Source organism: Bombina bombina, chromosome 4 (genome assembly GCF_027579735.1).
Source record: "Bombina bombina isolate aBomBom1 chromosome 4, aBomBom1.pri, whole genome shotgun sequence".
NCBI classification, from domain to species: Eukaryota; Metazoa; Chordata; class Amphibia; order Anura; family Bombinatoridae; genus Bombina; species Bombina bombina.
In genome coordinates, this window is record NC_069502.1 from 1,149,045,691 (window position 1) to 1,149,073,529 (window position 27,839).

The following is a 27,839-nucleotide window of genomic DNA, read 5'->3' on the forward strand; positions in this document are numbered from 1 at the left end:
AGATTTCTAAGCTGTTGAACGCCGTCTCTTATTTCAGTGAATTTTGATAGTTTTTACAGCTACACAGCACTAGTTCATGTGTGCAATATAGATAACATTGTGCTCACTCCCGTGGGGTTATCTATGATCCAGCACGGATTGGCTAAAATGCAAGTCTGTGAAAAGAACTGAAATTAGGGGGCAGTCTGCAGAGGCCTAGATACAAGGTAATCACAGAGGTAATAAGTGTATTAATATAACCGTATTGGCTATGCAAAACTGGGGAATGGGTAATAAAGGGATTATCTATCTTTTTAAACAATAACATTTTTCAAATAGTCTGTCCCTTTAACCAGCTGAGTTCATACATTACTTCACTGTGGTCTTGTGGAATTTCACTGAAATCAATTGAGATTTCACAGTAAACCTGCTTACACTGAGAAGGAAAATATAGTGACTGTGCCTGTACATGCCAGATGCACGCTCCCTTGCAAATTCAGAGACAGGAATTCTGATTGGATGATTTTTGTCCCTTAATATTGGGATGTGGCTATTGAGGGGCTATTGTAAAATATCTTTATTTGTTTATATAGAGATGTTCATGTCAGCTTTTTACAGATGTGCTGCTTCACTTTTAAGTGATTCAACATTTGGGTATAATGTGCCTTCAACTGTACTTTATTTCTGTCATGTATAAGGTTTAAACCGTTTGAAGTACAGCTGTGTATTTTTATTTTGAAACCGAAAGTTCCTGCCTATGAACAGCTGTTCCCTCATATAGAAGCTTACTGGCTGAAAAGGAGAGTCACACAATTGTATTTGTTTCCAGTGATCCCCACACCCCAAAAGCATAAGAATTTTTTTTTATTTTTTTTTATCACAGGGATTTACATTTTTCAAAAACTGAAAAATTGTCCCTTTAACACATTACTGAGCGAAAGTTGTGTATCACATTAGCTGGCTGCTGTAAGCAGTCTAAAGGCTGATAATTAAATTATGTGTAATATGTTGGTGATCAACACTGCTTATAGACTTAGATTAACTATTAACCTGGGCACGTGCACAAAGACTTCAGACAAGAAATGCAGAACACTAAAGACATCACCAATGTGTTTTTTTTTTCAGTTAAATGTTTTATTGATTTAAATGTCATAGATAAATTGTCAAATGCATAACATTTTCAACAAGGAAATAACAATACAAAAAACAACAGTAAGCAAAATGCTCCGATCAGCCTTGTTAAATCTCAACAGGCCTAGAATTCGAATCGGCGTTTCTAACACGCCAGATTGACGTGAGTTCCCGGGTGTAAATCCAGTTGGGAGAGGCCTTTTCCTTATAAGCAGAGTATATTTACTTCAAACAAGTTTTTTTAAACAAGGTGAATACAATAAATTATCATAGTGTACTTTCTATTACAGAAATGTAGGGTAACCATTTTGTGCAGTTAATGTATCCTCTTTATTTGTGCTATTGTATAGTGTCGTATTGTCTCATAGTGTGTCTCGTTGTTCCCAAATGTATAAAACGTCTAAAATAAAGCCTTGTTAACCTACAAAAGTGTAATGTAGTTTTTCTAACTCTAGAATATGGTCCATTTCTTTTAACCACATGGTATAAGTAGGGGGGTCAGATTTTTTCCACAGTTTGGGTAGTCGTCTTGCACAATTCAGCATACAATAGAGCAGTTTTTTATTATATAGACAGGGGATGGGGGAGCGTCGTTCAATAATACTATAGTAAGGGGAGAGGTTAATAGAGGATCCTAAAAATGTATTTACACCAGATGTGTGATAGTGTACCTATCCCACCACAATGTCTCCAGCAAAGTGAGGATGAGTTGGGGAATATGCTGTGTAGGCGATGGGGGGGGGGGTGAGATACCACCTGGAAAGGAGTTTGTAGTTAGATTCAGCTATTATTAGGAAGATGAATGATTTTTTTTGGTTACACTAAAGATGTGATTCCATTGGATGTCTGTTAGTGAGATATTAAGTTTTGTTCCCCATTTTACAATATAAGCTGGTCTATTAGTGGGAAAGGCACCTCCTAAGAGTTTGTAAATAATTGATATATGGGATTTAGACATTGCGGGGGTAGTACACAATAATTCAAAGGGTGTGCGTGGTTTAGTCAGTTTTGTGGGGGATGTGTAAGATGGAATGTCTCGCCTGGAGGTATGGAAACCATTTGTGAAAGGGGGGCCAGTTAGTTGGGCTATCTCAATTTCTGGTTGAAATAGACCACTGTTCAATAATAGATAGACTGGCAGGTTGGATGGTTTGCCCTCAATGTTTGGGATCTGTAGGGTGCCAGGGTGTAGGAGTATAGGGTTGTTTAACAGGGGTGTAAGAGGGGATATCAGGCCTGATAGTGTTGTGAGAGAGGACAATGATTTGTCCCATGTATTAAGGGTTGCCGCAATGTAGGGATTGGTGGAAACCTCTAACGGCCTGTGTTTTTTCGGGATCCAGCAGGTGTCTCCTAAGTGTATACTTTCTGCTAGGAAGAATTCTATTTGGACCCATGGCTTGCTGGTATGAGATTGTTTCCAAGCTACTATTCTTGCTAGGTGAGATTAATTGTTATAGTCAAGGAGGATCGGTACTCAAAGGTCACCATCTTTTCTACTGAGATACAGTGAGCGCATGGAAACTCTTGGGGGCCTATCTATCAAGCTCCGATAGACTTGCCAGAAACACAAGTTATGGAGCAGCGGTCACAAAGACCGCTGCTCCATAACCCTGTCTACCTGCTCTGAGCAGGCGGACAGGAATCGCCGGAATTCAAACCGATCGAGTACGATCGGGTTGATTGACACCTCCCTGCTGGTGGCCGATTGGCCACCAGTCTGCAGGGGGCGGTGTTGCACCAGCAGCATTTGTGAGCTGCTGGTGCAATGCTGAATACGGAGAGCGTATTGCTCTCCGCATTCAGCGATGCCTTGCAGACCTGATCCGCATTGTCGGATCAGGTCCACAAGACATTTGTTAAATTGGCCTCTTGGTCTTTTGTGGGACCAGATAAATAATTAAAATACTTTTTGAAGATTTACAAGGTATGTGAGGGGCAGCTCAAGTGAAAGGATCTGAAAAACATATAAGAACTTAGGGAGTAAGACCATTTTAATCGCATTTATGGGCCCCATCCAAGAGAAATGTCCCTGTTTATGCAAGCTATTTACTGTGGTTTGTGTTTTGTTTTATAAAGGTATGTAATTTAGGTAAAATAGTTGGGCATGATGTGGGGTCAATTCCCAGGTAGTGTAGTTTATTTCGAATTTGAAAGGGGGTATTTGATGATAGGTATTGTTGCTCTGCGTCCGAGGTGACAGAAGGCATCAGGACAGATTTATCCATATTTATGGAAAAATTAGAGTGCATTTTATAGTCTGCAAGTTCTTTGAGAAGGGGGTATAGAGGTAATTTGGGAGCTTAGTGTAAATATATCGTCTGCATATAATAAACATTTTTGATGTTTTGATGTAAAGGGACAAAAGTTACTCCTTGGATTAAAGGATTATTCCTGACCCGTGCTGCTAGAGTTTCTACAGTGAGTGCAAAGAGTAGGGGTGAGAGGGGGCAACCCTGTCTTGTGCCACTTATTAATGGAAATTTTCTGGGAAACTGTACAATTTGCGCATATTCTAGCGGATGGTTCTCTATATAAAGCCTGAATGCGATTAATCAAAGTATTCATGAATCCGAATTTTGACAGGGTGGACCAGAGAAAGTCCCAATTCACCCTGTCAAAAGCTTTTTCTGCTTCGGTGGACAAAAGTATAAGTGAGGATTTGTTTGGAGGAGGTTATGGACAGGGTCTGCAGAACGCAAATTGTATTATCTTTGTTTATTCAGGTGGCTAATAATTTGGCGTATATTTTGATGTCAATATTGATAAGGGAGATAAGGCAGTAGTTTGTAACCAGGTCTGTGGGTTTGCCTGGCTTTGCGATCACCGAGATTGTGTCTTCCAGGAGGGAAGGGGATAATTGGCAATCATGATCCAGGGAGTGATGCATATCTAGGAGTTCTAATCTGTGATTTCATGAGATGATAGAATTTGGGAGCTTTACCATGTGGTAGGGCTTTAATAGTCTCGTAGACCTCCTGTAGGGTAAATGGTGCATCTAGCATGGAGCAGTCATCATTGGTAAGGGTTTGCAAAGGGGTTTGTCAAAGGTAGTCCACCATAAGCTTAAGTTTGGTGGTGGGGGCCTCCGTTGGGAGATTATATAATGAGGTATAATAATGGTCAAATTTATTAACTATATCTTTACTGTTAAAGTGGGTCGTCCCCTGGGGATCTTTGATATTTGATATGAAAGTTCTATATTGTTGTTTTTTAAGGGATCTAGCCATGAGTCAACCAGCCTTATTGCTTTCTACAAAAAATTTAGACTTAGTTGTTAGGGACCTCATGTGGGCACTTTTGATTACATAATGGTTTAGTGCTTCTCTAGCCTGTTGCATTTCCGCAAAGAGTTGCTGGGATTTTGGTTTGTGTTTAAGGGCTGTCTCAGTGGTGAGGCACTTGTGTGAAAGAGTAATGTGTTGGGTAGATCTTTTTGTCCGTAGCTTGTGGGTGTGTTTCATGAGTTCTCCCCTAATGTAGCATTTGTAGGTTTCCCAATTATTTACCACAGAGGTGTCTGTGGGGTTATAAAATAAGAAAAACTCAGTCTTTTTCATGATATTCTCAAGTATAAGTGGGTCTGTAAAAATATGGTCATTTAGTCTCCAGTTTTGTTGAGTATTTGGTTTGGAGGACCAAAGGAGGGTGGTGACCACCATGCTGTGGTCAGACTAGGCTGTGTGCTGTATTTTGGAGTCAACTAGGGTAGATAGTGTGTTTTGGTCACAAAAAATGTAATCAAGTCGAGTGTAGGAGCACTGCGGATTTGAAAAGAAGGTGTAATCTTTTATTGTTGGATTTCTTATTCTCCAAGTATCAAATAGGGGTAATGTCTGCAATGCCTGATAGTTAGATCTTATTTGGTAAGATCGGCTGTAGGATTTCCCGGAGGATGTATCAAGTGTGGGACAGATTGGGAAGTTGAGGTCTCCACCAAGTATTATTGGGCCTTTTGCTATGTCTAGTAGCTGATTGATTGCTTTGCAGAAAAAAAGGGGAAGTAGGGCAGTTAGGGGCGTACAAATTAGCTATTGTAAGAGGCCTCCTGTAGTAGAGTCCTACTAAGATTAAGATCCTACTGCCTGGGTCTTGGTATTTCTGCAATAGTGTAAAGGGTGTACCTTTTTTAAAGGAGATACAAACTCCATTTTTTTGGTTGGGCCTGAATTCAGAAAATGTTGATCATAATATAGGTGTGACAGCTTGGGTTCATGTGATTTTTAAAAAAATGTGTTTCTTGTAACAAGACTATGTCTATCTTTTTTTTTTTTTTTAAAGTCATGGAATGCAATGGATCTTTTTTTGTGGGGTCAAAAAGCCCTTTACATTTTGTGTGGCTACTTGGATAAGTGGGGTCAATGTGGGTTGTATTATTTTAATTGTATTGTGAGTGTTAATAGGTAACGTAGGTAAACATAAGTAGGTAGTTCAGGGAGAGGCACAAATATGGATACTGTGAAGTTTTAGATCAGAACAGTGAGAGTACACTTATAAATATAACAATATAAAACAGTAACAAACAATTAATAAAAAAACAATACTAGTCAAAAATAGAATACCAATATATCTATAAATGAGGGGTCTTAATTTAAAGGAGAAAAGAGAAAAAAAAAAAAAGAAAGAAAAAAGAAAAAGAAAGGGTAGAGAGTGTAAGGAAGGAGGAAGTGAGAAAATCTGGAAAATGGGGGGGGGGGAGAGGAGAGAAGAAGTTTAGAAAGTTGAGTTGGGAGAGTGAAACAGTTGTGAGAAAACGGAATGGCAAAACCGACCATCAGATGCAGAGGGTCAATAAATAGAAGAGGGGCATAAGGAAATAAAAGAAAAAACTAAAGTAGTTAGTTCTGATGCATCTAGTGGGGGGTACAGTAAAATACACAGTTGTATCACAACTAACTTGTGCATCTTAAAAGTTAAGGCTAATAATAGCTGGTGGTACAAATAAGGCAAGAATAATGACATCAAAAGGAAAAGATCTTACATATTTACCAGCGTTGAGTAAAGGCACATTAGGGTGGCAATATGGCATAGTGTCTTTTGGAGGTAATGTCTGTTAGGAAGACAAAAGAATTGTACTGGAGATCCAGTACTTACAAGGATGGTCAAGTCCTTCCCTATGATATAGAAACCAGGTATTGTCCAGAGGGGGTGCCGATCTGAGACTTTGCTTCTTCATAGGTTGCTTACTTGCTACCTCGGACCATTTTCTTCTCTGCGGCCCAGAGTGAGATGGTGGATGAGCTTTATCTCAGGCAGGTTCCATAGTTGGAGATTCTGGGGTGGGTATATCAAGCTTTTTCCAGAATTCAACTATTTTAGTTGGGTCTTTGAATTCCATGTGACATCCGCTATTAGAGATGAGCAGACAGACTGGGAAGCCCCATCTGTAAGGGATCTTGAGGGCACGGAGGTGTGATGTGAGGTGAGCAAAGTCCTTCCTCTGTTGTAGCGTTTTGGCGGAGAAATCTTGAAAAATCTGTATTTTTGCACCTAAGTATGTGAATGATTGTTGAGATCTAGCAAAGTGCAGGATTTTTTCCCTATCCCTGAAGCTCTGGAAACAGACAATGATGTATCTAGGTGGTTGGTTTTCAGTAGGTTTTGGGCGTAAAGAGTGGTGAACTCTCTCCATCTTTAGTTCTTGGATCACCACCGAGTTTTCTATAGTCAGGGATTGGAATAGGCTTTGGAGGTGTTCTGGAATATCTTCACCTGAGACAGATTCTGGTATACCTCTTATACGAAGGTTGTTTCAATGGGTCCTTTTCTCTATATCATCAATCTCGTTTTCAAGATCTGTGATTGTTTGTTATCAATTGTGTGAGACAGTGCGGTCATTTCTTTAACTAGCTCTTCACGGTCATCTTCTAGCGTTTCCACTCTGAAGCCAAGTTCGTTCTATGTCCTTCTTTTGTTCTGCACACTCAGATTTAATGCACAATTTAACTTGGGTTATTAGTGCTTCCATTGCCTTTAGATTCACAGTGCCATCTTTAAGCTGTGGCGAAGAGCTTGGTGAGAGCGAGGGATGAGATATCTCAGGCGTGTCAGAAATCTTGTCGTCCTCGCTGTTTATTGCGGGTATATCAGTTATTTGTTTCCTGTCCATGTTTTTGAAGAAAGTATTTACTGTGCCTGTAGCACTATTAGGTTTGGATGCTTTTTCAGACTTTGTAGTTCTGCGCAGTGACATTTTAAGGGCAGGGTATTCAGGAGGATCAGCTTCTTGATATTGTAAAGCTTATATTAATTGCAACGGGATCACAAAGAATAGGGTAGCGCCGGGCCAGCAATAGGCACTGTTCAAACGTAGGTCTTGAAATATAGTTGATAGTTAATAATTAATGTCTATGGTTGTGTTGGGGATAAGTGGTGCTGTAATCAGGCAGATCACTGGGTCGATGTCTTATGTATTTGAGCTGATGTAGCTCTGTGCTGTGTCGCAGGTCTTATTTAACCCCAATAAGCCTGATAGTTAGGGCATAGTTATGTTGTTCAATAAGCCATCAGTATGATTGCCAAAGTAGAAGGTCATGTAAACTCATAAGTCCTTATATTGTTAGCATAGGAATTTGCAATAATGCTTTATACTTACCACCTCAGTAGTGTTGCGATGTGGATGTGTAGTATTTGACCTGATTCAAAGGTCGTCCATAGTGAGTGGCGAGGCTGCAGCCGGCAGTGCTCAAGAGTGGCTGCCTGGAGTCTTTAGGCAGCAGTGGGCTAGGACGCTCCAAGAATTGCAGGAGCTGCACGTGCCGGGAGCAGTTGCCGGAACAAGGCTCAAGTGCAGTCTAGGCCGCAATCTGTGCGTCGAGTGCGAGGCGCTTCTGGGCCAAAAGACTTTGGGCTAGGAGGCTCCGGTAATGCCTCTTCACTTAGGTGGAGTGCAAAAGCGGCACATTTCACCCTCTAGTACGGTCTGATGGCAGGTTTTGTCTTCACTGTGTATGGAGCTCTAGTGTGGTGCAGTCATCTTGGACGCCTGCACACTCCGCCCCATCACTTATGTTTTTAAGTGTAGTCTCAAATGACACTTGAATATATTCAGTAAAATATTATAATTAGGGTATTTTATAATATTGAGGTTTTGTGGGCATAAGGCTTAAAGTAGCAGGTCCTAAAGTAGGCAGTACTGCTCTCTGGGTGTGGTGGGATTACTGAGGGGGGAACAAATAGGCATAAGAGGTGGAAGGGGGGGACTGGGATTACCACAGGTGGCGCTAGAAGAAAGAGTAGAAAAAGATGCTAGGGGACCCCTCCGAGTATAATTATCGTAATTTGTTGTGCTCTGTCCTAGATGCGTGTGTAGTAGCAGGAAACACAAAGGCCTGTTGTGCTTGTCTGAGAATCTTTGTACACAGCTAATCATCTAAAGTTTTTAAATCTTCTGTCAACAGAAATAATCTGGTGGTGCACTACATAAGTAGAATAAACTTTCTATAAAATGTATTTATTGGTGAAATAGTACATCTATGCTCCAAGCAAATAAATCAACAACAGATCTCGGACTATGAGACTTGAAACCAGAGACTGGCAAAATGGTCTAACTTCATCAAGTCCATCCATCGGATTAACAGTTTTAGAACAATGAATTAATTAATAAATGTGGGGTTTTTTTTAAACTCTTGCACAGTGACTATTGACTTTAAAAAACCTGGTAGCAGGAGATCAAGATAATACTGCTTCAATTAAGCCAAAAAATATATTTCTTTCTAATAACACGGTGAGTCCACGGATCATCATCAATTACTGTTGGGAATATCACTCCTGGCCAGCAGGAGGAGGCAAAGAGAACCACAGCAAAGCTGTTAAATATCACTCACCTACCCACAATCCCCCAGTAATTCTCTTTGCCTGTAGTGCAAGGAGGAGGTGAAGTTTAGGTGTCTAATGAGAAGTTTTCTTCAATCAAGATTTTATTATTTTTTTTAGCAGAGTAAGCTTACTCTGTTCCTTTCTTGGGTCTAGCCTAGTCCACATCAGTCTCTTCAGTAGGGCAGTGGTGGCTTTTGAGCACTTGAGAACCTGTGAGGTACAATCCTCGATGCGTTTTCTCAAGAATCTGCTGCCCTAACTAGAAAACCTGAGTAGGTTTACTCAGTTTTTCTCTCTTCACAGGTCCATGTGAGGTGCTGCATTCTCTCAAACCAGGTGAGCTGTCCTGCTGCCGGACAGTACTTTCAGGTAAGTGCCCTTTTAATTTTCTTTTGCAAGGAGATTGTTGGCACTTGTTACAGCTAAAAGCTGTCTTATTTAATATGGGACTTTATTAAACCTTCATGTTTGGGGTTTCTTTTAGGCAGTTTGGGCATTGAGACTGTGAGGTGATTTATGGTGGCTCAGTGTGTTATAGTAGCTTTTATACTTTAACTTTTGGTCATGAAGATTACTGTTGTAAGCCGTTTTTTTTGGCAGTTAGGGCTCTGTAACCGCTCTGTATTTGAAAAGGGGATTGTTTCTTCTGTAAGGGAAGTCCCTCTGTGAGCTGCAGGAGAGGTAGGCACCTCAGTAAAGCTACTGAGATGTATAGGTAGCCTGAGGTCTTTTTGGTTTGTTGCGCTAACACACATTTATATTTAAAGACACAGTACACAATTATTTTTATTTTCAAATAAAGAAGTTTTACACTTTATCCTTATTTATTACATAAGATGTATCAAGAGGCTTTTCAAACCTTTATCCCAGGCGAAGTTGCTGCTTGTCAGTTATGTTTTGATGCTCAGGTGGAATCCCCAGTTCCTTTTTGTTCCTCATGCATTAAGAGAACTTTTAGTTATAGAGATAAAATATTTGACCATGAGCCACCATTATCCCAGGCAAATGCTGTTAGGTGTCTCCTGTTGCAGATTTGCCGCAGCTTTCTCCTCAAGCATCCCAACTTTTTCAGTCTCCACATACCGTGCCCTGTGTTTCTTCTTGCAATCCTGTAGGATTTTCTCTACAAGACATTGCTTCCCAGGTATCCCTTACGGTATCTGAGGCCTTTTCAGCTTTCCCAATGTTGCAGGGAAGGCGTAAAAGGAAATTTAAGGAAAAAGTTAGTAAGGTTTCTGATCAAGTTATGGTTATCCAGAGTGTCCCTTCCCATAGGCCTGAGGAAGACATGTCGGTAGCATCTGAGGAGGAAATCTCAGACTCAGACAGTGTAATTCCTTTTTCTGATGTTGAAGTGGTATCCTTCAGATTTAAGCTAGAACACCTTCGCTTATTACTTAAGAAGGTTTTGGCTACTTTGGACGACTCCAACACAACTATCATAGTCAATCCTAAAAAGTCTAGTAAATTGAACAAATACTTTGATGTTCCCTCCGCGGTGGAGGTTTTTCCGGTTCCTGACCGTGCTGCAGAGATTATTGCTCGAGAATGGGAAAGACCTGGTATTCCCTTTTCTTCATTTCCTTTTTTTAAGAAGATGTTTCCTATAGCGGATTCTATTAAGGAGTCGTGGCAGATGGTTTCTAAGGTAGAAGGAGCGATCTACCACTACTATTCCCATAGAGGATAGTTGTTCTTTTTAAAATCCAATGGATAAAAAATTGGAGGCTTTACTAAAAAAAGATGTATGTCCACCAGGGTCTACAAGGCAACCTGCGGTGTGTATCACCACTGTTACCAGCGCTGCGGCTTACTGGTTTGATGCGTTGTCTGAATCTCTTCAGACAGATACACCTTTTGATGAGATCCAGGACAGAATTAAGGCTCTCAAGTTAGCCAATTCCTTCATTATAGATGCTTCCTTACAGGTTATTAAACAGGTAGCCCAAATTTCTGGTTTTGCGGTCCTAGCCCGCAGGGCCTTGTGGTTAACGTCCTGGTCTGCTAATGTTTCATCTAATTCTAAGCTCATGGCTTTTCCTTACAAGGGTAAGACCTTGTTTGGACCTGGTTTGGTGGAAATTATCTCAGATATTACTGGAGGAAAGGGTTCTTTTTTGCCTCAAGATAAAAAGAATAAGCAAAAGGGATGTCAGAGTAATTTTCGTTCCTTTCGTAACTTTAAAGGCAAGTCTTCCTCCCCTTCCTCCAAGCAAGATCAAGCCAAGCCTTCCTGGAAGCCCAACCAGTTCTGGAATAAGGGAAAGCAATCTAAAAAGCCTTCAGCTAATTCCAAGTCAGCATGAAGGGTTGGCCTCCGATCCAGGAGAGGATCTTGTAGGGGGCAGACTCTCTCTTTTTTCCCAGGCTTGGATAAAAGATGTACCGGATCCCTGGGCAGTGGACATTGTCTCCCAGGGATACAAAATAGACTTCAAATCTTTTCCTCCTAGAGCCAGGTTTCTCCTCTCCAGATTATCTGTAGACCAGATAAAAAGAGAGTCGTTCTTACATTGTGTCAAGGACCTTGCCGCCCTGGGGGTAATAGTTCCAGTTCCCTTTCAGGAAAGGGGTCTGGCATTTTACTCAAAACTGTTCGTAGTTCCCAAAAAGGAGGGAACTTTTCGACCAATCCTAGATCTAAAATGTTTAAACAAGTTTCTCAGAGTGCCATCCTTCAAGATGGAGACTATACGCTCCATTCTTCCCTTGGTACAAGAGGGTCAGTTCATGACAACCATAGACCTAAAGGATGCATACCTTCATGTTCCCATTCACAGGGACCATCACAAGTTTCTGAGATTCGCCTTTTTGGACAATCATTTCCAGTTTGTGGCCCTTCCATTCAGCCTTGCCACAGCTCCCAGAATTTTTTCAAAGGTTCTGGGGGCTCTTTTTAGCTGTGCTTCGATCATTGCAGTGGCACCTTATCTGGATGACATTCTGGTTCAGGCGCCATCTTTTCAACAAGTAGAATCTCATATGGAGATCTTGCTGTCTTTTCTTTGATCCCATGGATGGAAGGTGAATCAGGAAAAAAGTTCTCTGGTTCCAGCTACAAAAGTCGTATTTTTGGGGACCATAATGGACTCCCTGTTAATGAAGATTTTTCTGACGGAGGTCAGAAAAAGAAAGATTTTCGACTCCTGTTTTGCCCTTCAGTCCTCTCCATGGCCGTCAGTGGCTCAATGTATTGAGGTAATTGGTCTGATGGTGGCTTCCATGGACATCATTCCGTTTGCTCGGTTCCATCTCAGACCTCTGCAGTTATGCATGCTCAGACAATGGAACGGGGACTATACGGACCTGTCTCCGCATGTAGATCTAGATCAGGCGTCAATAGACTCTATTCCGTGGTGGCTTTCTCAGGATCATCTCTCCCAGGGTACATGCTTCTGCAGACACTCCTGGTTGTGACCACGGATGCCAGCCTTCTAGGTTGAGGAGCAGTATGGGGCTCATTGAAGGCTCAAGGCTTATGGACCCAGGAGGAGTCAGTCCTGCCCATAAACATCTTGGAGCTGAGAGCAATCTTCAATGCTCTTCTGGCCTGGCCTCGGTTAGCCTTAGCCCGGTTTATCAGATTCCAGTCGGACACCATAGCCTCGTTGGCCTACATAAACCCCCAGGGGGGAACTCGGAGTTCCTTGGCCATGACAGAGGTGGCCCAAATTATTCAGTGGGTGTAGACCCACAACTGCTGTCTTTCTGCAGGATTTTCTGAGCAGACAGACTTTTCATCCCAAGGAGTGGGAACTTCATTCAGATGTGTTTTCCAGCTTGACCCTCAAGTGGGGGCAGCCGGATTTGGAGCTCATGGCATCTTGTCAGAATGCCAAATTTCCGAGATACTGCTCGAAGTCAAGAGATTTGCAGGCATTTCTGATCGTTGCTCTGGCAGTTCCTTGGAACTTCAGTCTAGCATACCTGTTTCCTCCGTTCGCGCTCCTTCAAAGAGTCATTGCTCGAATCAAGCAGGAGAGGCGTCTGTAATTCTCATAGTCCCGGCATGGCTTGGTATGCAGACCTAGTGGAAATGTCATCCTTTCCACCTTGGAGACTGCATCTGAGGAAGGACCTTCTACTTCAGGGTCCCTTCCTTCATCCAAATCTTGTTTCTCTAAAGCTGACTGCTTGGAGATTGAACGCTTAGTTTTATCCAAGCATGGATTTTCAGAGTCGGTCATTGAGACCTTGATTAAGGCTTGTACCATAAGATCTTGCATAAATACTTGTATTGGTGTGAATCCAAAGGATACTCTTGGAGTAGAGTAAGGATTCCTAGTATTTTGTCCTTTCTCCAGTATGGTCTGCAGAAGGGTTTGTCGGCATGTACTCTAAAGGGTCAGATTTCAGCATTGTCTATTTTGTTACATAAGTGCTTGGCGGATGTGTCAGACGTGCAATCATTTTGTCAGGCCTTGGTTAGAATTCGGCCTGTGTTTAAACCTGTTACTCCTCCATGGAGTCTTAACCTTGTTCTTACAACAGGCTCCGTTTGAGCCTATGCATTCTTTAGATATTAAGATGTTATCTTGGAAAGTTTTGTTCATGTTGCTATTTCCTCTGCTCGGAGAGTTTTTGAACTCTCTGCTTTACAGTGTGATTCCCCTTCTCTTATATTTCACTCTGATAAGGTGGTTCTGCGTACTAAGTTTGGTTTCCTGCAATCAGGAAATCGTTGTACCTTCTTTGTGTCCTAATCCTTCTTCTCACAAAGAACGCTTGTTACATAATCTGGATGTTGTGCGAGCGCTAAAATGTTATTTGCAGGCAACTAAGGATTTTCGTCAGTCTTCTGCATTGTTTGTTTGCTTTTCTGGGAAATGCAAGGGTCAGAAAGCTACGGCTACTTCACTTTCTCTTTGACTGAAGAGGGTTATTCGCTTGGCATATGAGACTGCTGGACAGCAACCTCCTGAGAAAATCACAGCTCATTCCACAAGGGCTGTTTCTTCTTCCTGGGCCTTCAAAAATGAAGCTTCTGTGGAACAGATTTGCAAGGCTGCAACTTGGTCATCTTTGCACACTTTTTCCTAATTCTATAAATTCGATACTTTTGCCTCGGCTGAGGCTTCTTTTGGGAGAAAGGTTCTTCAAGCAGTGATGCCTTCTGTTTAGGTTCCTGTCTTGTCCCTCCCTTATCATCTGTGTCCTCTGGATTGGGTATTGGTTCCCAACAGTAATTGATGATGATCCGTGGACTCACTGTGTCATTAGAAAAAAACCAAAATGTATCTTTCTTGACACAGTGAGTCCACGGTTCGCCCCTGTATTCAGACAGTTTCTTTTTATATAAACCTCAGGCACCTCTGCACCTTGTGCTTCTTCCTTTTTCTCCTTTCCCTTTGGTGAATGACTGGGGAATTGTGGGTAGGGGAGTGATATTTAACAGCTTTGCTGTGGTGCTCTTTGCCTCCTCCTGCTGCCCAGGAGTGACATTCCCAACAGTAATTGATGATGATCTGTGGACTCACCGTGTCAAGAAATAAATACATTTATCAGTTAAGCATAAATTTAGTTTTTTCAATTTGAGAATGCTTGTTACTTCTTTAAAGGGACATAATACTCAGATGCAAAATCACTTGAAAGTGATGAAAATATCATCTGAACATCTCTATGTAAAAAGGGAAGATATTTTAGCTCAACATTTCTTCAGGTCACCAAAGTGCTCTGTGAACAATTAGAGCTGCTGTAAAGCTGCAAATTGAAACCCCCCTCCAAAACAAAACAAAACACAATAGTCAATCAAGGTCAGCAGTGATGAGGTCTTGCATTGATTTGCTGTGATCTCAAGAGATTTCACAGTAAACTTCCTTAAACTGAATAGGAAAAACAAAATTTATACTTGCCGGATAAATTCATTTTATTTCATGGTATCGAGAGTCCACGATCCGTTATATATGGGATTACATTCCTACCACTAGGAGGAGGCAAAGTTTCCCAAACCCCAAGAGCCCTATAAAACCTGTCCCACCTCACACATACCTTAGTCTAAAGTATAGCCAAGCAGTGAGGTTAAAAAGGAATAAGAGCCAAAAAGGAGCAGGGAAAAAATATGTGCTTAAAACAAATCAACCAAAAGAAAAGGGTGGGGGCTTGTGGACTCTCGCCACCATGAAATAAATGAATTTATCAAGCAAGTATAAATTATGTTTTCTTTCATATAGGTGGCGAGAGTCCACAATCTGCCACATATGGGAACTAATACCCAAGCTGTGGAAATTCACGAGTAACTATAAAGGGAGGGATTGAAAAACTGCTTTTTTTGCTGAGAAATTAAAAGCAGGTACATAGTTCAGTTTAGTTTTTTAAATCAACATTGTGAAGGCACAATTTATGGTACAGGTAGCTACAGCTGGATTCAATTTCCAAACCTTCAGCTTGCTAGGTAGCTGAGCTAATAATTAAGCTACTACAGCTGGCTTGGCAGAAAGTGCGCCAAAATATATTTGTGCACAAATCAAGGGTAATAATAATATTTTGTCCCAGGGCCATATATACATACCATTTTAACCATTAAAAGTTCCCACAATATGGCTATATGAGTATCTATATATAAAGAAAATGTGCGCAAAAGCAGAGGGAATAGTGAGTATATATAGATAAAGTTTTAACATTTTAAAAGTGAACATAATCTAAGCTATATGAGTGTCTATATATAAAAATATAAATTATAATTTCCCATAGACACTCGTCCACTATCAAGCAAACAGCGGACATCCAAACCAGTACTGAAACATATCAGCAGGGGTAATGGAATAGGAGTATAACATCGATCTGTAAAGGGAAGCAGAAGATGAGTCCCTGCTACCGAATTTACAGAGGGCCTATGAAGGATTTTCCATGAGGTGAAACCATTGTATCATAACCCATACCCCAAAAACATCCCTCTGACAAGCACTGTACTCTAAGGGGAACCGGGCTTCAACATAGACTGAAAGCCCCTTTCACTGAAGAAATCATGCACATCTTCATGCTTCAACCACCTCCAATGGAGGCAAAGTAAAGATTAAGGTATTTGTGAGGTGGGAGGGATTTTATAGGGCTCTTGGGGTTTGGGAAACTTTGTTTCCTCTTAGTGGTAGGAAGGTAATCCCATATTTTTAGATCAGTATATGTGCACATTCTTCTTTATAGTAGTGTCTATTACATGCCGTTAAATGAAAATTGTTGAACACTGTCCCTTTAATGTCTTTTTTCTGGGTGCTCTGACAAAATGCAGAAGGACATTTGGCAGAAGGACATTTGGCAGACGGAGATTTGGCCGACGGACATTTGGCTGACAGACAGAAAGCTAAAGAATGTTCCGATTTCGGCCGAGGGCAGATACGTTCCAGAGTCCTCTGTTCTAATCAGAGCCTCGGGCGCCGCAACTGCCTCTGGGAACCTTACCATGGGTCCCAGACCGCACGTTTTGTAATTCTCTGTCTGGGAAATTATCTATCTATCAAATCTATCTATTTATCTATCAAATCTATCTATCGTATCTATCAAATGTATCTATTGCATCTATTGATCTATCTATTTAATCTATGTATCTATCTATCTATCAAATCTATCTATCTCGTGGCCGGACTGTTATCTGACAGCCAATTGTGTTTCGGCCAAATGTCCGTCGGCCAAATGTCCGTCGGCCAAGTGTCCGTCGGCCAAGTGTCCGTCGGCTAAAAGTCCGGCCACGCTTTTTCTGGCCTAGGTATGCAGAAACATTCACTTCCTGTTAGCTTTACGATTACATAAAAAGTTGTACTTTAACCTTTTTTTCTCACAAAATATTAAGCAACAATAAATATGTTTAACATATTTTAACAGTGATCTCTCATACAGAGATACCTTTCTGCTTCTGGATGTTAAGCAAATGTGTCAGCCTTAGAGCATCATCTGTACTGTGTATTGTTCTGATTTGTTTACCTGTGATAAGTGCTTCTTGATTTAGAGTTAATCAGTTACAAGCATTAACAATTCATCTGTTTTTTTTTTCTCCATATGAACGGTTTATCAGATTCTGCTGTATGGTCTCACGTAAATACCAAGTAGCTGATACCTCAAAGCTCTCTCAGATGACGCACAAAGAGACTGTCACCTGCATGTGTAGGGATGTGGCATCTGCAATATATCTGTCTCTAATTGCAAAACAATTTACTTCATACTGTATGACCCGGACTACATTTGCTTTTCTAAAATCGTCTGGAACAACTCCTCTCAATAGTAACTAATTAAACAGATCAGTTAAAGAGGCGGCTACCACAGATTGAAGTTCCTTTAAAACCCTTATCTGAATATTATCAAGACCCACTGAGGGCTGGATTACAAAGCGCGCCACCTGATATATTAAAAGTTCATGGTAAATCCAATTTACCAGTGAAGGATTAGTGTGGCCAACATCGCTCTAGCCCACCTATACTTTTAATGGATATCGCAACAGCGCTAATATTACAAGTTGAAATGTATAGGTTGCACTCAAGTGAATGCTGAACCTGCGCTAGAATATTTTGCACAACTTGAGACCTGAAATAAGGTTTAAGGGGCATATTTATCAAGCTCCGTGAAGGCTCGCCGGAAACAGAAGTTATGAAGCAGCGGTCTAAAGACGGCTGCTCCATAACTTTTCCGCCTGCTCTGAGGCCGTGGACAGAAATCAACCGATCGAATATGATCGGGTTGATTGACACCTCCTGGTAGCGCCCGATTGGCCACAAATCTGCAGGGGGCAGCATTGCACCAGCAATTCACAAGAACTGCTGGTGCAATGATAAATGCGGACAGCGTATGCTGTTGGCATTTATCAATTTATCGATGTGCAGCGGACATGACACGCTACTTCGTATCATGCCCGCTCGCACATTGATAAATATGCTCCTAAGGGTTAATTTTTTTTTTAACAAAACACACTTTTTAATAAAGGGCTATGGTATATGGCAAAGTGTTTGACTGGGAAGAACTCCAAAGAAGTCTACGGGGAGAGGGAGTCTCGCTCACGTGTTAACTTTTTACTTTGAACTTGTAATATGTGAACTAATCCAGATGCTCTAATTTTTTACCTTGAACGTAGTTAGCTCTCGAGCAGGGGGGGGGGGGGAATTAGCGCACCACTTCTGACCCTGACTTTTTCGGTTTATAGATAATAGCAATAAAACTTCATCCTCTGTAAAAGAGAGAGAGAGAGATACAGTATCTCACAAAAGTAAATACACACCTCACATTTTTGTAAATATTTTATTATATCTTTTCATGTGAGAACACTGAAGAAATGACACTTTGCTACAATGTAAAGTAGTGAGTGTACAGCCTGTATAACAGTGTAAATTTGCTGTCCCCTCAAAGTAACTCAACACACAGCGATTAATGTCTAAACCGTTGGCAACAAAAGTGAGTACAACGCTAAGTGGAAATATCCAAATTGGGCCCAAAGTGTGTGGCCACCATTATTTTCCAGCACTGTATTAACCCTCTTGGGCATGGAGTTCACCAGAGCTTCACAGGTTGCCACTTAATGGATCAAAGGTGAGGAGTACAAAGACAAGTGTGTCTTGCCTACAATCAAGCATGGTGGTGGGAGTGTCATGGTCTGTGCCTGCATGAGTGCTGCCGGCCTTGGGATCTACAGTTCATTGAGGGAACCATGAATGCCAACATGTACTGTGACATACAGAAGCAGGGCATGATCCCCTCCCATCTTTGAAGGGGACTGAAGATTACACAGAGTTCTAAAACATTTATTGGTAACCTTGCCTCCAGAGGAAAACCAAACCCCCTATACTCTCCTGGACCCTCATATCGCAACCCAACCCGTGAGACTTTCATCTGATGTGATTATTGTCCAGGTCAGTTGTACAAAGAATGCCCCCAGAGAAATGGATTGGAGATTTGTTTACTATGACAGGAGGATTCTTTAAGAAAGCTCTGCATGGTCCCTGGGCCATTAATGGAGCATGCAGAGCTGAAGAGGCCACTTGTGAAATTGTGCAAATAGAATAGCATCTGATGCCACAATCATCAGACCTAACACTTATATGGACTGAGCTACTGTAAGACTGGTAAGAGATTGTGGAGTTATACAAGCTGACTAAAGCTTTAAACTCCTTTGATCCATTAAGTAAAGTCTCATAGATTTGTATGTATGACATAAGCTAAAAGTAAAGATGGAGCCTGAACTAAGATATCTTCTAGGTATGGAGCCACCAAAATACCTACAGAAGAGTTCCAAGACCTTTTTTACAAATTCTGAAAGCTGCAGCTAGAACAAAAAAACTGAAAATGTCTGTTCTAAAAGGCAAACAACAGAAACTGGAAGAGGACTCTGTAGATAGGCATATGAAGGTAAGCATTTTTCAAATCTATTCTGGACATAAAATTACCCTGCTGGACCAGAGGGAGAATAGTAGGAATAGTATCTATCTTGAGGTAGGAAACCTGAAAACCGTGTCTAGATTGTAATTAAAATCTAAAATAGACCTTGTTCAAAAACTCCAGAACTCCAGTCTTGGTAAAGAAAAACTCCCTTCCCCCCAGTTACAGTAAAAATAAGGCATCTAGATCAGGACCAAAGAAAATCTTCTATTGGAATGGGAGAGATAAGAGACTAGTTTTGGAAACCATGACAGCAAACTATGATTTCAACCACAAAATCTTTCTTGACAGAACAGCCAAAACCATATTCTTAATCTTGATTATATCCACAATAGTGTCACAAATAAAGGCATTAGTGGATCTTATAAAATTAAACCGTTGTTGAAAATCTTCCTCTACAGAATCATTTAATTTTAAAGTAAATTAGAACATGATAGGGTAAAAGCTGCAGCTACACAAGCAATACTGATTACTGGACTGAATAATTTCTGTCATAGCTTCAGCAACTGAAAAAAAACATTTTAGCAGATTGTTTAAAAATTAAGGCCGGTTGCTTGACAGACTTTCCTCCTGAGAATTAGAGTCCTGTAAACAGGGCTAGATTAACGTAGGGCTATTGAAGCTGCAGGTCTATGCCCCTAAATAGACCCATGACAGTAAGGTTTTTTTTTTTTTTCTTATGTGTTGGTAAGAAGGAGTGCATGTTGCACTAACTGGCTCTAGCTATTTAGTGCAGGAAATTTAGAAGGGGGAAATGTAGCAGTCTTCACCAGCACGTTATTCTTTTGCTTGCAAGTGACTCACGTGCAGACTGTGGATGGTGTCCGAGCTGATAAGGTAAGTGTAAATTAGGGTTGCACAAATAAACAACAGTGATTAACGTGGTGGTAAACTTTCACCTTTATAAAAACAGATCTGGAAGGTTAGTGAAATTGTAGATGGAGTTTAATTAACTAATTAACGAAGATGCTCTATAACTTACTTTTTAATATAGATATGAAATTCAAATAAAAATTTGTATAAAGTATTAAAAATTAAACATACTGTAAAATATTCTAAATAATCCATAGAATACATCTATATATATATATATTAAAGTATGTTTATTATTTTTTGATAATTTATATATAATTTATATGAATTTTTATTAATATTTTTATATATATTTCAATAATGCGCCTTAAAAATCCTAAATTTTCATGTGCGCTAACCCGACCAAGTTAAGATCTAAATTGAGAAATGCGATGAGCAAAATGCATATTTTAAATTGCTTCACATAGAAAATAATGTACTTTTTATTATTAAATATATATTTCTATATATATATCTGTTACCTAAATACATATATACACATATAAATACATCTGTACACACATATATACATACACGCGCGCGCTAAATTTAATTGCGCTTGAGCAAATGAGTTTACTTTCAACTTGTAATACACGTGCTACTTCCAACACACGCAAACACCCAATAATGCTTGTGCACAACAGTTAGCATGCCACATTTGAATCACAAATGTTTTTTTCCCTTCACCATAATGGGACAGTTCGCCCAAAAATGTTCTCCCCTTTAAATTGTTCCCAATGATTCATTTTACCTGCTGGAGTGTTTTAAATTGTTTACAAGTAGCTCCTTTACCCCTATTTTGGAATTTTAAATAGCTGATTTAGCCTGTGGTAGCCCAACCTATTGTGAAAGTTTCTATACTGGAGTATATTCTATTGAATAGCCTAAGTAAACACAGCCAGCAGAAGTAATAAAATGATAATTTTCCATTGTTCTCTCTATGTATTGAGCTTTAGTTTTCCAGACAAATATAAGATAAGGAAGCAAGTTTGTGTACACAAAATGATAACATATTGAGATCTGATATTACCTGAAGCTCAACCCATTGTAATAGGCTGTGTTTAAGAAAACACAATACCAGCTACTTCATATTCATAAATAAACCGAAAAATGCAATTTCTCGTACATTTTATACTCTGCAGCTGGTATTAAAAGTAATTTAAAATACATTCATATAAAAACAATTTTACACTATACTGTCCCTTTAATAACATGAATGTTAATAATAATAATAATAACAATAAAACCTAATGTGTATAATTAATAATCACGTACTTATTACAATGCTAAAATGTGCTATTAAATTATAATAGTGTGTGATTTACATATTGATGCCCATTTATCAAGCTGCGTATGGAGCTTGTGGGCCCGTGTTTCTGGCAAGTCTTCAGACTCGCCAGAAACAGTAGTTATGAACCAGCGGTCTAAAGACCGCTGCTCCATAACCCTGTCCGCCTGCTCTGAGCAGGACAGGAATCGCTACAATTCAACCCGATCGAGTACGATCGGGTTGATTGACACCTCCCTGCTGGCGGCCCATTGTCCGCGAGTCTGCAGGGGGTCGCGTTGCACCAGCAGCTCTTGTGAGGTGCTGGTGCAATGCTAAATAAGGAGAGTGTATTGCTCTCCACATTCAGGCCTGGCGCTGGCACAAGGCAAGATCGGCAACACAAGGCAAGATAGGCAACACAAGGCAAGATAGGCAACACAAGGCTAGATAGGCAACACAAGGCAAGATAGGCAACACAAGGCAAGATAGGCAACACAAGGCTAGACAGGCAACACAAGGCAAGATAGGCAACACAAGGCAAGATAGGCAACACAAGGCAAGATAGGCAACACAAGGCAAGATAGGCAATCCAGGATACCATTCCCAAAGGTCACATAAACCATTTGATGAAAGCTGTTTTTAGTCAGGATAAAATGTCAGAGAACCTCAATGCAGAACGTTTTTTTTCGCCCATTACAGATATTTCTACTGCTGATGTATGTAAGCTGTGTTTTCTTTTCCTCCAGAGCACAAGTTAAGACTTCAATTCTTTTTCTAATGCATGTATTTTGAAGTCTCAGGCAAACTTTTCTTTCTTTTTTTTTGTTGCTACTTTAACAGTAAAGTAAGGCTCCTGCAACTTAAAATCTCAATTAAACATCTATGCCCCTAGGGTTCTTTTTCATTCTTGTTTTCAATTTCTTTATACACAGGGACCACAATTACATTTGTTCAGCATAAGCTGTCTGAGTGTGTAGATGCTGACAAGAACAAGAACACTGGCTGTCTGATTATTGAAACTCAATGCAATACGTGCAAAGTGTAAAACACCATGAAATAGTTGCAGTGTGCCACATTGTTAACCACTTATCAAACACTGTGCTTGCATTTAGTTATATCACATAGTTTAATATATTAGTTTCTAACATACAAACTGAGCCACACTAAATTATTCTAAAAACACATATACACACAGACATCCCAAGTCTCCCTGATTGTAATAGCGGCTCCCTGATGCCAGCAAATGGAGTGCAATCTCCCTGAAACTCCAAGTACTATGATCCAATGTGGCCCAAATCTGGAAAAGTATTTCTTTAAGGAATGCCTTTAGTTGCTGGGACGTTATAGAACCCTCAAAGTATGCATCAGTAACCAAAAAGCCCCCACTTAGTCTAATAAAATAAAACACAAATACTACCTTATTTACTGCACGTAATTAAACTTTGTATTCTAAACTATTTGAGCATTCAATAAGCGTACGATCACTGGAAAATAGGTTTGTTGTATGTGGTTGTGCAATAAAGCTACTTTTTTTAATGTGACTTTAGTGGGAAGCTACTTTAATGATAAGTCTATCTTATTTAGGGTTTCAAGGTGTCCAATATATAACGGGGGGGGGGGGGGGGGCGGGCAGCGCAGTAGCGGGAGAAGACACCTCTCTGAAATGAGTTTTTACAGGTTGGGATGTATGTACACAAGAAAATAAATATATTAAATCACATGACTAAGCACTAAAGCTACACAAAACATTTGTAAGTTTATTCAGAGCAAACTAATGTAAAGAATTTGACAACATAGAAAAAATGTACACACTCTACAAACATATTACTGTCATTTATTTTAATATATAATATTTTGTAGACATTTTTCTATAAAAAAAAACATCTGTAAATTGAATATAGATTACTAGTTTGTGCTGAATTGGTTAAAAATTTGAGTCAATGAAAAAATGTGATATTTATTAAAATGCTATTTTTACTGAGATTAGGGAGCTGAAAACAATGAGATTCATATGTAGATTCCAATACAGATATGATGAAATGAGGAACCAGTATTTAGTACTGAATCTGCAGAGATTTTTTTTTAAGAGTGCAGTGTAATGTGCTTGAGTTGTGCTGTGTTTAATGAGTTGTATAGTTACACAGGGTATCACAATCATAAACTTAGCACTTGCATACTTGTGTATCAAGCATCATGACAGTGTTTTGTTGCACCAACTTGATACAGACTTCCTGATCATACAATTTATTAGCAGATTACAGAGTCCGTTCTGTTAAAAGATGATGATGATGATAATAATAATAATAATAATAATAATAATAATAATGTGTATGTGTGTATATATGAGTGTGTATGTACTGTAATAATTCCACTGCTTAATAAATATATATATATTAGCTATTACTGGAGGAAGAGTGTGTACCAATATGTAATCTATAATAGGATGATTTGCAGCTGTAATTATAATACATTTTGTCCTGTGTTTTATATATATTGGGATATATTGGGTAGGGTGCAGCAGAAAATATTTCTACACCCAAGCAACAAGTACCTTTGGCTCACCCTTGAGTACCATTCACCATCATGTTGAGCTATCTATATCTATCTATAGCTGCTTAACACATCACTAGAACATTTTGTTAAGAAGCAGTAATGGCTGGGTATATAATTTTTTTATGGGGGGGGGGCAGCAAAATGTGTATTCGCCTGTGTAGCCAAAAATCCTAGCACCGGCCCTGTCCGCATTCAGCGAGGTCATGCGGACCTGATCCGCACTGTCGGATCAGGTCCGCAAGACCTTTGATACATAGGCCCCATAGTGTTGGTAATATAAGTGAATATATTAAATAATGTAAAATATAAATAATAAACATCTATATTAAGCATAATTGAATATATTGTTATTATATTATTTATATTTTGTATTTTCACTTAGGGAAAAAGAGATTGGATACTTATTTAATTAAATGTTGACATATAATTTATCTAAAATTCCAAATACCTAATGAATAGGGTGACTATATTGCCGCTTTAAAAAGGGACACATGAATACATATGTCAGGGCTGTTTAAAGAAATGTTTTGTATAAGAACCCTGACATATGTATTTTTCATGTGTCCCTTTTTTAAAGCAGCAATATGGTCAGCCTACTAATGAATGGGAGAAACTTGAATTTATCTAAACTAAATCCTTCTGAATATATAACATATAGGGCCTGAATATGAGTAGAGTGCAAAATTGTGCTTTTGCGAGCTCAATATTTGTGCTTTACGCGACCTCCCGTTCACATTGCATGGAATCTCTGTGTTCAGTAGAGTGTGCTTCCATAGGCTCCAATGGGAGCCTCGTTCTCATGCAGTGAGACATGGCATAAGAACTAGCGCAGTGAAGGGAGTAAATCATGCAGCAATGGGCAGCAATTTTAAATACATATGTATATGAATATATACATATATTTACGTGTTAATATTATATAATATTACTATAATTGTAACCACCCTCAGCCTCACGTCATCCACCTAGTATACGGTTATGAGCTGCTGTTACACGCCCACCAGAATAGACAAGTAATTGTGATTTGCTATAGAGGGGGCCGGTCTAGCGGATGTTAGAACTGATTGGATAAGCAGCATACGTGATACAATTGGGGAATAAGAGGGCGTCGGACAGCCAGGAAGCTTCTGATTGGCTGATTACCCTAACTCTACAGTGTATAAGATATGGTGGCACCCGGGCTTCTGTTTGCTAAAATTCTTAACATTGACAAAGGCTGCTTAGTCAGCCGAAACACGTTTGTTACTATTTTTACTATTTACACTATTTAGCATGTCTTTCACCCCTGACACCTGATGCCGACGGCTGCAGATATCGGCCAGGAAACAGGGGGGTGATTGTACACTTTATTTTGAGTTATTTTGAAATTGTTGGCTACTTTATAACAGCAATTCTCCCTCTCTTTCAATATGATATAAATAAAATATATCGATTTTAATAAGTCATTATTACTCTTTTTACTAGGGAAGAGTGCTTATTTGGTTGGACTCTTTCCAACTTTTTGTTCTTTATGTTAGTTATCCTTTGGGGGTAAGCACCGGACCACTAATCCATTATTCCCTTACCTTTATTTTATACTAGTGCCAGCTTTGTAAAACCCCATTTTTTCATTGTTATTATTTAATAACACGTAATTAACAACTTTGCTATAATAGCACTGCAGTATCTGTTGGCGCTTTTTTTCTTTCATGATTCAGATGGAGCATTCGATTTTAAACAACTTTCTAATTTTCTTTTGTTATTATTTTTTTTGTTCTCTTGGTATCTTTTGTTGAAGAGCAGGGACGTAATGCTTAGGAGCCGGCCCATTTTTGGAGCACTATATGGCAGCAGTTTTGTAAGAATGTTATCCATTTGCAAGAGTACTAGATAGCAGCAGTTTAGTAAGAATGTTATCCACTTGCAAGAGCACTAGATGGCAGCAGTTTAGTAAGAATGTTATCCACTTGCAAGAGCACTAGATGGCAGCAGTTTAGTAAGAATGTTATCCATTTGCAAGAGAACTAGATGGCAGCAGTTTTGTAAGAATGTTATCCATTTGCAAGAGAACTAGATGGCAGCAGTTTTGTAAGAATGTTATCCATTTGCAAGAGCACTAGATGGCAGCAGTTTAGTAAGAATGTTATCCACTTGCAAGAGCACTAGATGGCAGCAGTTTAGTAAGAATGTTATCCATTTGCAAGAGAACTAGATGGCAGCAGTTTAGTAAGAATGTTATCCATTTGCAAGAGCACTAGATGGCAGCAGTTTAGTAAGAATGTTATCCACTTGCAAGAGCACTAGATGGCAGCAGTTTAGTAAGAATGTTATCCATTTGCAAGAGCACTAGATGGCAGCAGTTTAGTAAGAATGTTATCCATTTGCAAGAGCACTAGATGGCAGCAGTTTAGTAAGAATGTTATCCATTTGCAAGAGCACTAGATGGCAGCAGTTTAGTAAGAATGTTATCCATTTGCAAGAGCACTAGATGGCAGCAGTTTAGTAAGAATGTTATCCATTTGCAAGAGCACTAGATGGCAGCAGTTTAGTAAGAATGTTATCCATTTGCAAGAGTACTAGATAGCAGCAGTTTAGTAAGAATGTTATCCATTTGCAAGAGTACTAGATAGCAGCAGTTTAGTAAGAATGTTATCCATTTGCAAGAGCACTAGATGGCAGCAGTTTAGTAAGAATGTTATCCATTTGCAAGAGTACTAGATAGCAGCAGTTTAGTAAGAATGTTATCCATTTGCAAGAGTACTAGATAGCAGCAGTTTAGTAAGAATGTTATCCATTTGCAAGAGTACTAGATAGCAGCAGTTTAGTAAGAATGTTATCCATTTGCAAGAGTACTAGATAGCAGCAGTTTAGTAAGAATGTTATCCATTTGCAAGAGCACTAGATGGCAGCAGTTTAGTAAGAATGTTATCCATTTGCAAGAGCACTAGATAGCAGCAGTTTAGTAAGAATGTTAGCCATTTGCAAGAGTACTAGATAGCAGCAGTTTAGTAAGAATGTTATCCATTTGCAAGAGTACTAGATAGCAGCAGTTTAGTAAGAATGTTATCCATTTGCAAGAGCACTAGATGGCAGCAGTTTAGTAAGAATGTTATCCATTTGCAAGAGTACTAGATAGCAGCAGTTTAGTAAGAATGTTATCCATTTGCAAGAGTACTAGATAGCAGCAGTTTAGTAAGAATGTTATCCATTTGCAAGAGTACTAGATAGCAGCAGTTTAGTAAGAATGTTATCCATTTGCAAGAGTACTAGATAGCAGCAGTTTAGTAAGAATGTTATCCATTTGCAAGAGTACTAGATAGCAGCAGTTTTGCATGAATGTTATCCATTTGCAAGAACACTAGATGGCAGCCGTTTTATATGAATGTTATCCATTTGCAAGAACACTAGATGGCAGCCGTTTTATATGAATGTTATCCATTTGCAAGAGCACTAGATGGCACCACTGTTTTCTACCATGTAGTGCTCCAGATGCTACCTCAGTATCTCTTCAACACAGAATATCACGAGAATGAAGTAAATTTTATAATAGAAGTAAATTGGCAACTTTTTACAAATTGTATGCTCTGAATCACAAAATAAAATGTTTGGGTTTCATAACCCTTTAAAACTGAGGATTTTCTAATTATTAGAGCTAGAAATACACACTGCAGACTTCACAAGTATAACCCTGTTGCATCTCCCTAATAGGCTTTAACTAACAACAACTGCAAAAAGCTGCACTTTATACTAAAATAAGCCTTGTTGTCTGCAGTCAGACTCAAGCATGTATTGCCTCCTCCAAATAGGCAAGTGGTGGGTGGAGTTTGGCTATTGAATAACAATTGCAGCAAACAAGATGTTAAAGGGATATTCTACACCTTGGTCATCTTAAAGTCTTACCTTA

At 39.5% G+C, this 27,839-nt stretch overlaps 1 protein-coding gene across 1 annotated transcript in view; it reads right to left on the bottom strand.

The window, feature by feature from the left end:
- The window catches only part of LOC128658245 (sushi domain-containing protein 4), a 399,617-nt gene that overhangs the window by 242,376 nt on the left and 129,402 nt on the right, over nt 1-27,839 (bottom strand). The window lies entirely within an intron of this gene.